Genomic DNA, 14,804 nt, shown 5'->3' with positions numbered 1-14,804 from the left:
GACACGTTCACATAGCTTGTTTGCTATAGGATTTTCTCTTTTCTATACAATTTATAGACATTTGCTTTTGCCATACCAGTTGTGGCTCACGTATGTCGTTTGTGAGTGCATGCTTAGCCTAGTTGGCTATTTTTTGACAGATTCATGCTGCAATGGGAGCCTTATGTGTTGTTTTATGCGTGATTAGCACTTGTGGTGCAAATTGTGCTATGTTCAGAGCGGTTTTCTCTCCCCACAGGGAGCACAATTGTGAGCAGATTCACTAGCAACTTTTTTGGTGCATGTTTGTGTCCAATTCTAGTACACTAACAGAGACTTTCATCACATGTACGTTGATTTGTGGGATACTTCCTTTTGGTACGATGTTGTAGATCCATTTTTTGGCTTGTTCTTGGCAGTTACCCGACCAATTCTGAGGCTCAATCAAGAAGAGCCCTTTCTGAGACTGTGGCTAGTCTTTTGAGTGTGCATAGCCTTTTGTGAGGATCGATGTCTGAGAAGACAAGCATTGAGGCCGACTTATCCAATGTGATGTGGATTAGATTGCTGAAAATAAATTATGCCATAGGTTATGTATAGACGGGTATAGGTGCTTTGACATCGAGTTGGCAATCATCCAATAGTTTATTTGAGCAATTCATGCCACTCTATGCTCATTGATTATACTTTGTTGGCTTATGTGTTATTTTTGGTATAATTTTGATTGAGATTTGATCTCCAAACAGAGGAGACTCCGTCGGATTTTTCTCATGATTCCCTTATATGCATTCTTGGCATACTTGATTGTTCTCATAGTGATTTTTTTGCATATTGTCTTGAGGTTTTGCTCCTTCTATAGTAGAAACTCTGTTGAAATTCTCTCAATTTTTTTTCCATAAGTCTTTTTGGTCACATTCCCTTGAACTATGGGTGCTAGTAGTGCTTTGGACAAGGAAGAGTACTACATTAAAAAGTTTGATGGCACCAACTTTGGAATTTAGAAGTAGCGTATGCAAGATATATTGATCAATAAGGGATTGATAGCACCTTTGAGTGAGAGAAAAGAGAATGCATACACTGATGATCTTTGGGAAGTTTTGAATGAGCATGCTATGGCGACCATTTGCTTGCACCTTGGTGAATCCATTTAATTCACAATAATGGATAAGACCAATGCCAAAGATTTACGGGATGCTTTATGTGTAGCATGGAATGGAAAAAGTGCCTTGAACAAGGTTTTTCTTATAAAGAAACTTATGTGCATGAATATGAAAGAAGGTAACATGCTAGATCTCACTTGAATGAGTTCAACAATGTTTTTTTGTAGCTTACTTCCAAAGGTCTTAACTTTGATGATGAGATGAAGGCGCATGTTTGCTTCCATCGTCATGGAATACGTTCAATACAACCATAAGTAACTTTATCCCTAAGGGAAAGCTTATTGTTAGTGATGTTACTAGCAGATTTCTCATTGAGGAGATTAAACACCAATCTCTTAATGCGAGCGGGCAAGGTGATGTGTATATGGCTAGTGGCATCCCCGTGACAAGCCAAGGCAGCGTGGTCGTAGTTGCGATCTCTCTCAAGATCGCTGGAACAATCGTGGCAAGAGTCGTGAGGAAGAGACACGAAGAATGTTGAATGTTATCACTGTCATGAAAAGGGACATGTGAAGAAGGATTTCCATGCATTATAATGTGAGAAAGGCAAAGGAAAAGCAAAGTTTGACACACCTAAGACAACTGTGAAGATAGAAGAACTAAATGTTGTTGAATCTCCACCTGTTGAGACTGTGCTTGATGTAACAAAGCCATCATACATGTTCATCTTCACCTCATATTTGAGTCATGATGTATTGTTAGCTCTTGACAAGTGTTATGCCTAGAATTGGATAGTGGACTCATGTGCTAGTTTTTATGTGACTTTTCATAAGGAGTGGGTTTTCCACATACACTGCTACACATGGTACAATGAAATTGGGAAATTCTTATGAGCTTGATATATGCGGTATTGGGTCCATAAAACTTTGTATGCATGCACGATAAGGTATAAGTAAAGACATGCTTGCGATAGCTAAGTCTTTCAACACCAAGTAGAATTAGTCACCACTGTGGGTGAACGGTGATGGGTAAAATGAGATCCTCTACCCAAAGCAACAGGACTAGCTATGACTTTATTTTCTCTACTCCATAGTCGAGGAAAAATATGATGTCAAGGAAGAGGTAATGTCACGAGAATTAGCTTCTGCTGTTTTAAAATTTTTTTCCATCTTAATTTAGCTATTTAAGTCTAGGAAAAATAAAATAGAACAAGTGAACTTGATTAAAGTGCTTATAGACCATCTTGATCAAAGGCTTGGGACTAAAGGAGAGAAGTCTATAAAAGAGTAGGGATAATTGCTGTTTAGTCATCTCAATCAAAGGTACAGGTTAAGGAAGGATGAATCTATCTTGAACAACCTTGATCAAAGGTATAGGAGAAAGGAGATTATCTGGAGCAATTATAGGAGTCTAAAAAGAAAAACTAATTGTGTTAATTTTAAATAATTAAAAATATCCATTCCTAAGGTAAACTTAAAATTCACCAAAGTTAGTCTAAATTTAGCAAGTTTCAATGCCAACTTTGTATTACCTCCAAAGCACTGTGCTAAAGTTTGTACAAAAGGAGAAGTTCTAAAAGCACAAGGGTGAGTTTTTAGCAAGTCCTAAATTAGCAGGTAGGTCTAGCCCGAGTCATCTTCGTAAAGCCTCCAGAGGATAGTGCAAAGGTCTTGCACCCGAGCCGATAAAATTAAAGGTAAGTCTATGCTTTTTAATTAATGCTTGGGAAAATTAAAAGCCTAAGGTTCAATTAGCCTTGCCATTTTTGGTAAGTTGACTCTAATTCCTCTTTATTAAGTTTGGCTAGGCCACATGTCAAAAGTAGCTTGCATTTACTTTATGGGAAGTTATCAAGTGTGTGTGTGTGTGTAAGTTCCGTTGCCAAATTCAAGTCAACAGAGGAAGGAGGCGAGTTGTTCAAATTAGAAAGGAAGGGAGGAAACATGTGTAATCTAATGCATAAAGTTTCATTTTATGTATTCACTTGTGATTGTTCCATGTAATTAGCATTCCTTTTCAAGATTCTTGGCGAGTATAGAGGCAAAAGGGGGGTTAGTGGATGTTTTTGGTTTACTCTCTATCATTTTTATTTCATTCCCCAAAAGAGCTCAAGGTGGTTAATTAAGTGCTCACACTCCTCTTCCTCAACCTCTCACCCTCAACCCATCTCCATCTCTACCACCATCGTGTTGTCGCTTGGATTGTTGAGTTCACATGGGAGCTCAAAAGTGGTTTCCTTGCTCAAGGACTTGGCATGGATGGAAATCCAAGCAAGTGAAAAATCTTCTTCTTATTCTTCATCTTCTCATACTCTATTATGCTAAGATATTTCTCATAGAGTAAGCATATATACGTTACTACTTCTTTTGCTTGAAAAATGCTTCTTTCACCCTGATCTACCTCTTACCCCACAATTCTTTCTCCCTAATGGGGTGTTTAAGGCTTGCGAAGGAGGGTTACGCCATGGAATCATGTCTTTGATCATCTTCTTCGTTCAAGAAAATCTCTGCAAGAGCACAACCTTGTGTTGTAATCAAAGCTCTCTTTGAGAGATAATTATAATACAAAGAATATTTTTGAGGGGGTACTCACTCTAAGAAAATCCGGTCCTCATCAAGCTATTAATATTATTTGTGGTATTCTCTTTAAATTATGTGCATGGTTTAATGTTTTGATGTATGAATGTACAATAAAATTAGCATGGCACCATCTCTAGTCTACTCTAAAGAATTTTCTTAAGGAAAAACTCTCTCCTTTTATAAGTTAATTCCCTTGAATCTATAAGAAATACTAGATTCTTTGACAATACCCATGATACACATTATAGTTACTTCTGAAAGACTCAATGGGCTAATCTCAAAACCTAAGTTAAAGGCTAGAGTCCCAAGTACAATGAGTGTGTTTTCCTAGCTAACAACACTATATACGATATGATCTAATGCCTCACAATGTCTCTCAACTCTCTCTCTGTGCTCCCTACACTCTCCCTCTCAATGCTTATTTTCAATAATATCACTTCACAACCTTGCTAAGCTCACTACATAATGTGTAGTGGCATCCTTTCTCTAGCCCAATATCATCTTAGAACTAGGCACCAATACTAGGCTCTAAGCACTAGGGTACAACTAAGTACAAAATCTGTGTAGATAAACCACTACAACTTGCTCTCCTATACTCTTTTATGTCTGTTGTAGATGACTTCTCCAAGTCAATTTTAGGGATTCCTTGGGTATCTAGATCCTCCATGATGAGAGGAACATTTCCTCTTTACACTTTATAAAGAGATCATGGCTATATCTCTTGGTGGGTCACTCCCAAGTTGGTATGTTGGCTAATGCCTTTGACCAATTTGTTGTCCATATTGAGTAGAGTAGGTTCTCTTTGCATTAGTCTACAAATCATTGTTGTATGTGATTGATATTACTCCTATAAAGTTACATTTTTTAACCTCTTAAAATTGCTCCTACCTTTTAGGTACTTTTCATAGGTACTTTTCATCAATCTTCTAGGCGGTTTGTTGTAAAGACCTCCAACATGTAGATGAGATAAAATCCATGATCATGGACATGTATCCTCATGCCGTCATACTTGAGTCCATATTGACTTGCTTCCATCATGCCTTCATCCTTAGATCTTGTTCACACCTCTAGCAGAGATGGTGTGAATATTTTAACAACTTCTTCAAGAAGAAGATTTTTGATCAGAGAGGGCCAAAATTATTGGGTTGATCAGAGAAGGCCATTATGTTGGCATGATGACAAGACCAATTTCTTGGCGAGATAATTTATTGTGATTATATTTAGCTTCATTGTAAGCTTTCTGTAATACAAAAGCCCTATTGGAGGGGGTTGGCCATTCCGACCCCCAAATTTTTTCCATCTCTCCTTTCCCTCTCTCTTTAAGTTTCTATGCATGATTATGTGATTGTATCCTTGTTTAAATGTGATCAAATTCTCATTTTAAAGTTAGGAATCTCTTATTTTTGATTATTTTCAAGTGATGGTGGTTGTTTACTAATTACATTGTGATACAACCTCCTTCTTGAGCAAAGGACCAATACTATAGATTTGATCCCAAAGTAGTGATCACTTTGTTAAATACCACATCTCCAAAATCAAATCAACCAAAATGAAGTTCATCAACAATTTGAGGAATTACCAAATCATGGTTTGGTCATCTTGTTCACCTTGTGGTACATAAAATGACAACTATGACTTGTGTATTGATTGTAGAGTATTTAGTAAACTCACAAAGAAGAATTGATTACCTATTCCGAGTGTTGATGATGTATTATATAAGTTCAATGGTGCAAGTTATTTTAGAAAAATACATCTTAAGTCTAGTCATCATCATGTTGGTATAATGTAAAGTGCTATATATAAAGCCACATTTTTGCAAACAATTTGGTCATTATAATTTGTTGCCATGCCTTTTGGTTTGATCAATGCACTTGGTACTGAAGAGTCTAGAGACGGAGATGGAAATTGAGCTAGCACAAAGGAGCTATGGTCCTTTTAAGGTCACTCAATGGATTGATCAAAATTCATAGTTATTTTTTATTCTTGAAAAATTCACAGCACATTTTACAAAACTCGTATTTGCTCTTTAAATTATCTTTGCCTACACTTTCTACAATGACCCACCCTTTTAGAAGAAAATTTTGAATTCTTTTTAATTTTGCTCATGGTGACATATTAAAAATTATAATAATCATTGCATGCAAGGTGTGTGTATGTGCATGCAAGAAACCTTCTTGATGAAGAAGTCTTCACCAAGGCTCGCTCTCTGCTCTCTCACCTACATTTAAGCATGTACATACTTTTTCTTATCTATCAACTTATAGGAAAGTATTAGAATCAATCCCAAAGCCCAAAGAGAAAAATCATCATTAAGAGATCATGGGAAGTTTAAAGTCAGGTGTTCACATCTTTGAACGCTTTATATCTCCACAAGATACCATGCCATCGAAAAGAGTCATTAAAGGGTACCCTAACTAACATCCTCAAAGAGTATGCCATAGGCAATGACATTTGCTCGAGACTAAAAGTAACATGCTTTCCAAGGAGGGTGCACCATTGTTGACTATTGCCAAACACATTGTGAGCCTGGCATAGTATGAAGAATGTCAAACAAAGACCAAGATCATACCCTGTCCAAGCACACCTCAAGAAGGAAATATAGAATGGGAAAAATTCTAAGATACGTGAATGAGAGATTAAAGTCACTAATACAATTCTTTATGTAAACACCTTTAGCTTATTGAGGACACCTACTATAAGACCATTGAGAGCCATGAAAATACTACTAGTAGACCAAGAATGAGGTTGTTTACCTGTTTCTATTTTCATGTTTAGGTTGTGGGAAAGAACTATTGAGAACAACATATGTTACTCATTTTAGTCAGTACCATATGACTTCTTCTCCAAATTCTTTGGGAGGATATTATAGAACAATCCTCTCCTCACCGACATATTCTAATGTTTGACAAATTCCAAGATGTTCTTTAACTTTAGGGACATATAAACAAGTGAGAGATTGGGATTATGACTCTTCATATTTCTCAAATCAATTGACATAGTTTAAAGCAAAGATTTGTGATAGGAAGAGTATTCCAACCACCAACCTTACACCGAGCGATCAATGGTACAAAGATCACAAACTATCTTTCTCACAAATAGGCCAAGGATCCTGAATTTTTAGAGAAATTATCTCAAATAGGGTAGAAGGGAAGATAATGGAACCCATAATTGAGGGTTACACACTCGTTACACATGGGTAGCCAATCTCCATCGCATTCATGGTGAGAGCAAAACCTACTTAGCTAGCTATACTTGTGCACTGATATAAATTTTGATTTCCTTATTTTCTCTCAATTGTTTACGTGTGTTCATATTGCAATAGCTGCCTAAACAAATCATTGATGTGCCTCTTCTCTAAAAAAATTAAAAGGTATTCCTAATGGCTTCAAAAAATTTAAAAGGTGCTCCTAATTCAAAGATTCCTTTCAGAAACAAGAAAGAAGGTATTCCTAATGGCTTCAAAAAAGTTAAAAGGCGCTCCTAATTCAAAGATTGCTTTCAGAAACAAGAAAAACAATGTGTTAATTTATAGCACGTAACAACAGGCAACGACAAAGCACATAGATTTGCAACAAAATTACCTAAGAAAGATGAGTAAAGATTGTGTGTGTGTGTGTGTGTGTGTGTGTGTGAGAGAGAGAGAGAGAGAGAGAGAGAGAGAGAGAGAGAGGAAAACACTAAAGAGAACTTAGAAGAAAATGCTAAAGGAAAAATGGTCTTTTGTTTTTCCATCTTTATTTGTCTTTTGACTTTCCACTTTCATTCATCTTTTGACTTTCCACCTTCATCTATCTTTTCATTTCCTAAACTCACCCTTCACTTCGACACTTAATGTTTTGAAAGAATTTTTATTTTTCTGAGATTAGGGAGGCCTAATAGGAGGAATTCCAAACTCCAAGTGAGCCATTACGAGCAACACAAAATCAAGAAATATTTGGTGAAGCATCTTGAATACATCCACGTTGTATCATTGATGCAATTTAGGATTAAGTAAGAAAGCATCATACTCTCCATCATCTATTTCTATGCCTCCAACTTCACATATGCATCTTCTTCGTTATCTATTTTTATAGCATCCAAACTTCACCTATGGTTCCACAACGTCACTAGATGCAAAGATGTACGGTCTTGAATGGGCTCAAAATATTCTTTCAAAAGAATAACCTTGATCTCAAAACATTGTACATTCCAACATCAGAGGATCAAGGATATATAGGGATATGCCTATCCATGTGAAGCGAGAATCTAAGGGAGTTAAATATTCAACAATGAAAGTGAAACTTTTTTAGGGGGAAGCAAATAACTCTCATGATGACAATAGATGGCACATTATGATGCACGCAGAGCACTTCTTCCAACAAAAGTGAATAACCCCTAACAAGGTTGTACACATGACCTTCAATTTCTTTGGTCTTTTGGTAATCCTTTATAGTGGTGGTTGTTTACAACCACCCGCTAATAGCATACCCTAATCAATGTTCATGAAAATCCCTTTATAGGTAATACTTTAGTGTTTTTTTTTTGCAAATTGAGCCAGATTTCTAACTATATTTACAATATTTTCTTGCTAAATCTAATAGATTTTTTTTTTTGGTTTCACTCTTCTCTCATCTGGTTGTACTAAATTTATAACTAGCTCAAGGCTAAGTTGACATACTTTTCCGGAATAGTGGTCCCTCGTCATCAAGAGGGCTGCTTCATTTAATTGAATAAATAACATTTCCCCCCCCCAGGTTGAAGCCACTCAAAATCTAAATGCTAACAAGACTGAATCCCTTGACATATGAGTACGTTGGTTGGACAAGGCTCAGTATGAGCTGGCCCTATAAAAGATGGCCTTTACACGTGGTCACTCGAGTGTGGGTGTCATCTCATGTTCAACGGCACCCTCCCTAGTATTGGCGATCCATTCCCATTGTCCAACACTCACCTGCAGGTGCACGTGATTGGTTAACTTATTGAATTTTTGGACTCTTTTAAAGTCTCGATGAGAATAGTCCATCTAGGGTTGACTAAACCCTTATATAGGGTGCCAATATGCCATGCGAGACATGCGTTTGAAGAGCACTGAAGAAAGATCTCTCTCTCTCTCTCTCTCTCTCTCTCTCTCTCTCTCTCTCTCTCTCTCTCTCTCTCTCTCTCTCTCTCTCTCTCTCTCGCATGTGCACGCGCCCTCTGGACGGATTTTTCTCCCTCAAGATTCTGCATGCAAACAAGAAGGTGGATTATCAACATCCTTTGAGGCTTTTTCCCACTTCCTTGCATAGTTGTACATGTGGTATCTGCGATCATGTGTGACGAATCCAAGGCATAAGTGAGGTTGATGGGTTCCCAAAATTAACAGCACATGCAGGCTACTGTGTTATTGTATTATTGCAGGGCACTGAGTGGGTGATGCGAAAAGGCACTTTTGAGAGGGTGACCCTACCCTGTGGGTGCCTTTGTGGTGGAGATCAAGACACCTGCTAATCGATCAGACTAGCATATTGCAGTCAGGTCTTGATACACAACACTTGGCAGATTCAAAGTTGAAGCTTGGTGGCTCTGTAAGATAAGGGTGTCATATGCAATGATGCAGTCACGTCCTGATATCAAGCACCTAGAGGCTTTGTAAGATGAGGGTGCCAGATGCAATGCTGAAGCCAGAATTTCCCAATACAACAAGAAGCTTGCTTGTACCCATCCACGCTCGTGTGGATGGCTATAGGCAATTGGTACTAAGAATGAAGTTTCAAATAGAAACCTACCTGTAGCCATCCGCGCTGGTGCGGATGGTTAGAGGCAGTTTTATTTTCTACCAAATAATAAGTATCACCCTTTAATTAGAATGGTTCAAACGATAACAGATTTGTTGAGTTTTTTAGTGCATGACAACTCTTGTGTCCTTCATCCCTTTAGTTAATATTCTAATGTAATTTGCTTACTAAGAGTACTTTTGCATGGAACAAGACCATCATTTTTGTTTGCTTGAGCGGTCGTGAAAAATCTTAGTTGGCTTGCATAAAGTGCCCTACAAAAATGTTGTCGTCCTTTGATTGCATCATAAAGGATGACATAGCGTAGAGAGAGAGGACAAAGTTTTGCCAACTTTGTCGGCACTGATGGCTAAAGACACAGCAATAAAGGAAAATATTATTAACACAACAAAAATTACAAATTAAAGTTTATTTTAATGCCCTAAGTGGACCTATGATGGCTATCTTCTACCATAAAGAACTGCACATAGATATCAATGGTACCTTGAAAGGTTGCTAGTTCTCTTCACCCAAAAGCCAAAGCTAGTGCTCACAATCTCCTTTCTTTGTCACCTTCCATTGCATGTACCCATCTGTCTTGCCAAAGACGGCTACAAGCAATACAAAGAGATGGAGATAGGATTTATTTTTTAAATTATGAGAAACCACACATTGTTGCTCTCAAATTTCAAGATAGATAAATGTGACATGCTCTCTTTTCATTGTATAAAACAAAAAAATAATTGAAGAGATGAATCTCCATGGGCATGCGCCATTGCAACATGCAGCTGGTTGTTCATTCCATTTTTTCAATTAAGTATCTAATGATAGGAAAATACATAGCTTGATTACAATGAAAACATTGCCCTTGATTTGTTGCAAAGATGATGCAGTAGGGTGGGTGACAAAGTATACTCTCTCATTAGACTTGATTATTAGTCATTTCAATATGGTTCTTCACCATATTTCTTTTGGATATCTTGATTTCTTGGGTGATAGCACCAAGTAAAACATGTTTTTATTTTTAATGAAATTTCAATCAATATCGTTGATAGAAAGCATTTCAAGCTATGGTCATTGTTTTTGTGTTTGTAGTGCAAATATTCTATGATCTTCATGGGACATAGGAGAGATGCGAGTCCACTTGATTTCACTTAGCAGAGGAAGCAACTTTTCTAGATCTTGGAAGTATGACCAATTGATTTATTTATGGGACACCAAATACTTAGTTTAGCTCTAACTAGACATGTTTCCTTTCAGGGAGTTTGGGAGAAGCCCAAGTCTCTCTCTCTCTCTCTCTCTCTCTCTCTCTCTCTCTCTCTCTCTCTCTCTCTCTCTCTCTCTCTCTGAGATTTCTTGCTTGGTTATCTCCTAGCTCAGAGATATTTGCTCGCCATATGGTAGGAATGCCTAATAGTACGTAAGCATGCTTTATGTATTCACATGTTTAGATAATATAATGCATTGTTTTAGTTGCATACTTTGCAATCAATTTTTCTTATCCATATAAAGGGGTTCATATGTGTATGATTAAAGTCCTAGTAAACTTGTATTTGGATCTTTACCAAAAGAAATGCCCTTAATCATTAAAATTTTAAATGATTATGTTTGCTAGTTGTCTCAAGGCAATTCATGATGGTGTCTATTTTTTAATGTAAGCACCACCATATAACAATAGAGATTCTCTAGTTTAAGCAACACTAGTTTGGATTCATCAATTTAGGCAGTAGACTCTTAATGTAGATTCATTGCTTCGAGCAACATAACCTAAGTGCAGATTTTCCAATTTAGGCATCACTAGTGCATATATGTTGATTTAGATAGCACGACCTCAATCTAGATTCACTAATTTAGGTCGCATGTCCAACTGGTGTTGATTTACCAGTTTAGACAACACAAACTATAAAATCATATAACCTGAAGTATATGATGGAAATGAGCTGGACTATCTTGATATGGATTTGGACTTGATTTATCATGAAGTATTAGGATATGACATATACTGTTCAATCTAGTGGTATGGGATATTATATACTTCATAAGAAAAGGTAAGACTTTATTTTGATATATTATATTTGTGATATGTAATTTTTAACCCATGTTTTTGACAAGTCATGATTTGTAGGGCTATAAAATAGCAATTGAGGTTAGTTGCTTTTTTAACGGAGGGGTATGTAATGGTATGTATTTTTAAAATGCTAATGTGTATTTATGATATGGTTGGCAGGTACAAAGTGATATGAGTCATTGGTTTATCTCTCAACATCTGATGATGGATATCACATGCATACATATAAGGAATATCTATGTTAAAAGCTCCTCTCTCTCTCTCTCTATTTTGTAACACTTCTGAATTTATTAAGAGGCTCACATGGGTTCATTGAGGGACCCATGTGGGACGGGGGTTAGCCTTTTCTCCAGTGCCAATACCTCTCTTTTTTCCTCCTCTTCCTCTCTACCACGTGCATGCATAGCACTCCGCTCTAGGAGCACGCATGCTACGTGCTCTTTTTCACTCTCAACCTTGTTTTGTGTGCTTTGGTGGTTATTGTATACATACGACTACAAGGTATTCATATTTGGTTCCCCTTTTGCACGCACTTAGCATGTTTTACAGGAACACTATACCTTCGTATGCAGAAAAAAAAGAGTATTTTGGGGCTTGTAGTTGATGTAATTAATGAGGTACAAATGAAGCATAAGTGGACTCATTTGACAGGTAATTTTGTAGGCTTCAACCATGGGTAGGTACTCCAATGAAAACACTATCTAGGAGAAGTTAACTGAATAGGAAAATAGGGGAAGAATTGACAAACAATGCTCTTAATGAAAAATTACCCTAATGGGATTTCCATATCAAACACCACTTGAGCAACATGAGATCAAAATTGATTCATCAAGAGCTTATTAGTGAAACAAGTGACAAATCTGGAGAGGGATTAATGGAACCTAGATGCACCAAGGCAAGCCGTACACCCCTCTCATTGACTAGCTAATTAAAACATGTTCCAAGGCTCATTGTTGGCAATGCCCGAGTTTGACTAGTTTTGAGAGAGAGAGAGAGAGAGAGAGAGAGAGAGAGAGAGAGAGAGAGGATTGGCAGATGACGAAAGCTCAAATAAGATAGGCATAATAATAAGGAGTTTCTTAAATTTGATCACTTCTTTCATGTGACTTAGAGAAACATGCACACTTTGTGAAGGAGTAGATTGCTTATCATGTCGATGATGCTCATCGTACATTGGGCAATGAAATTGCTCTTGTTATCCACAAATACTGGAGTAGCTTGTATAAGCTCGTGGTGTAGTAGGAAAGCCCCTTCTCATGGCTTTGTGTGTGTTCGCTATAGTTTGTATCAATGGTCGTAGCACCAATTGAACTCCATACAATTAGAAATGTCCCCGCAAGGTATAAACTCTAAGCTCAACCATTCTATTCTCTCACAATTACAACCAATTTGTGTCCATAGTTTGGAAAAAAGATAGTAATGTGGTTGCTCATCAACGACGTCCTCACATGTAAAACAAACCAGAGTAGCAAGGAGATGAACGATCAAATACGAAAGGTTGATTACCACGGGAAAAATATGACTGGTATAAGGTCTGCGCAATCTCTGAAAAATAAAAAGTTTTGAAAACATTTTAAGTGTATAAGTGAAGGGTGGGTTTAGGAAATGAAAAAACTCATGAAAGTGGAAAGTCAAAAGGCTGATTGTGTCCATATAAAGAGATGGTCGAGTGCACATTATATGTTTGTGTTTTTCTTTTGCTTATTTTCTGTTGCGACTTTTCTACTCTTTAGAGTGTCCTTGCACTATACACTATATAGGCAGTGAATAAATATATTTTTGAATGGTAGTATTAACTCACTTGTACCATCAAAATTTTTGCTGCTAGAATTTCGATAATTACTTTGTTGATTAGACAAGGTCAATTTAACAGCCCTTTTTGATCTCATTATATTTTGGATTAATTTTACTAAAAAAAATCCATGAACAAGTCTTCAAAGGCTAAAGTCTTTTGCGTTTCTCTTTTTCTTTTTTGTTGGGGTGGGGTTCTAGCACTGGCTGCAAAGGTATGTGATTCACCAAGCAGAACAAGTGGTTCTTCGGATTGTATTTGCGGGACATAGGGCGAAGGGAAGAGATCACAGTTTCGCATAATAACTACAGAATAAAATATGTACACATTGGTCGCACATGAGCTAGTTTGCCCGAGTGGTTAAGGGGGGCGACTTAAGATCGCCTGCACTCAAGTGCGCGTGGGTTCGAACCCCACAGCTAGCAGCTTACTGATCACTTATAGTTTTACTTTCCGGTTAATTTTGAATTTGCTTATGATCTCCAGGGAACTATGTTGAACAACCCCACAGCTAAGCAGGCTTGTGTACGTAATGTTTGACAGTCTCGTTAATTTTGATCTCCATGATCTTCGTCATAGGGAACTGAATAGTTTTTTTGGTCTTCATTGCAACTTGCTCGAAATGAACTTTTTTTGGCGAATGGGAAGTCGTACTATTGTGGGAAGTGACGTGCACGAAATAAAGCGTTATCCTATCTGTAAAATCTACTAAGACTTAGTATGTGCCTACGGTTTAAAAAAAAGAAAGTTGCAGGTGCATCACATGAGATGCGACGAGTAAGGGGCCATATTCAAAAGCGAGAATTTGTCAGAACTTTCACACGAAGCAAGGAAATTGTGCAGTCAGGTGAGAGGACGGCAACAACGTGAGGACGATGGGCAACATGCGCAGTTGGAAGCAAGTTGTGGGAGTTCCTTTTTTTTAAATAAAGTGTAGAATGGGAGTTCTTTTTTAAAAAAAAGTATAGAGGTACGTCCAGACAACGTCGCAAGTTGGGTAGCTCAATAATACTGGGTCGAGTTGGAAAAAATCATATACTTAATATGTGCCACCGATTTTGGAAAAACCACATGTGAGTGAAATCTCTCGCAGATGCCGCTCTCTCTCACTGACCCCTTCCTCTCTCTCTCTCTCTCTCTCTCTCTCTCTCTCTCTCTCTCTCGCGTGCTTAGCAAGTGACCTGATGAGTCTTGTCATGTCTTAGCCAAGGGATGGTACACGAAGAGGTTTTGTTTTTTAAATTTAATGTGCAAGGATGCTTGCAAACCCTTGTGGTGTAGAGCAACGCATATGAAACTCAATTCTGCTACACGCATGTTCGATATTGACAAGTTGTTTTGCTGAAAGGGAGGGAGAGCGCTAATGTTGCAGAGGAGGAATCTTCAAAGATTCTTCGTAATAAGATAAAAGAAGAGTGAGTATGTTGCCAAAAAAAAAACAAAGATGAGATATAGAGTTCTTTCTACTCTACCTAGGGAGCCATGCGGTTCAATTCAAGTCCATTGAATGTGCTATAATGGTAGGGTGGTAATGTACCTATATTTTGTGTC

At 37.5% G+C, this 14,804-nt stretch overlaps 1 non-coding gene across 1 annotated transcript; it reads left to right on the top strand.

Moving 5' to 3' along the window:
- The first annotated feature begins 13,595 nt into the window (after nt 1–13,595).
- On the top strand, nt 13,596–13,678 carry TRNAL-UAA (transfer RNA leucine (anticodon UAA)). Its single transcript has one exon. It is a non-coding gene; the product is annotated as a tRNA-Leu (tRNA).
- Nucleotides 13,679–14,804: the final 1,126 nt, after the last annotated feature.

Source organism: Adiantum capillus-veneris, chromosome 19 (assembly GCF_014529385.1).
Source record: "Adiantum capillus-veneris isolate H3 chromosome 19, ASM1452938v2, whole genome shotgun sequence".
Taxonomy (NCBI): domain Eukaryota; kingdom Viridiplantae; phylum Streptophyta; class Polypodiopsida; order Polypodiales; family Pteridaceae; genus Adiantum; species Adiantum capillus-veneris.
The sequence above is the reverse complement of the archived record's forward strand: the minus strand, read 5'-3'. Positions and strand labels throughout refer to the sequence as shown.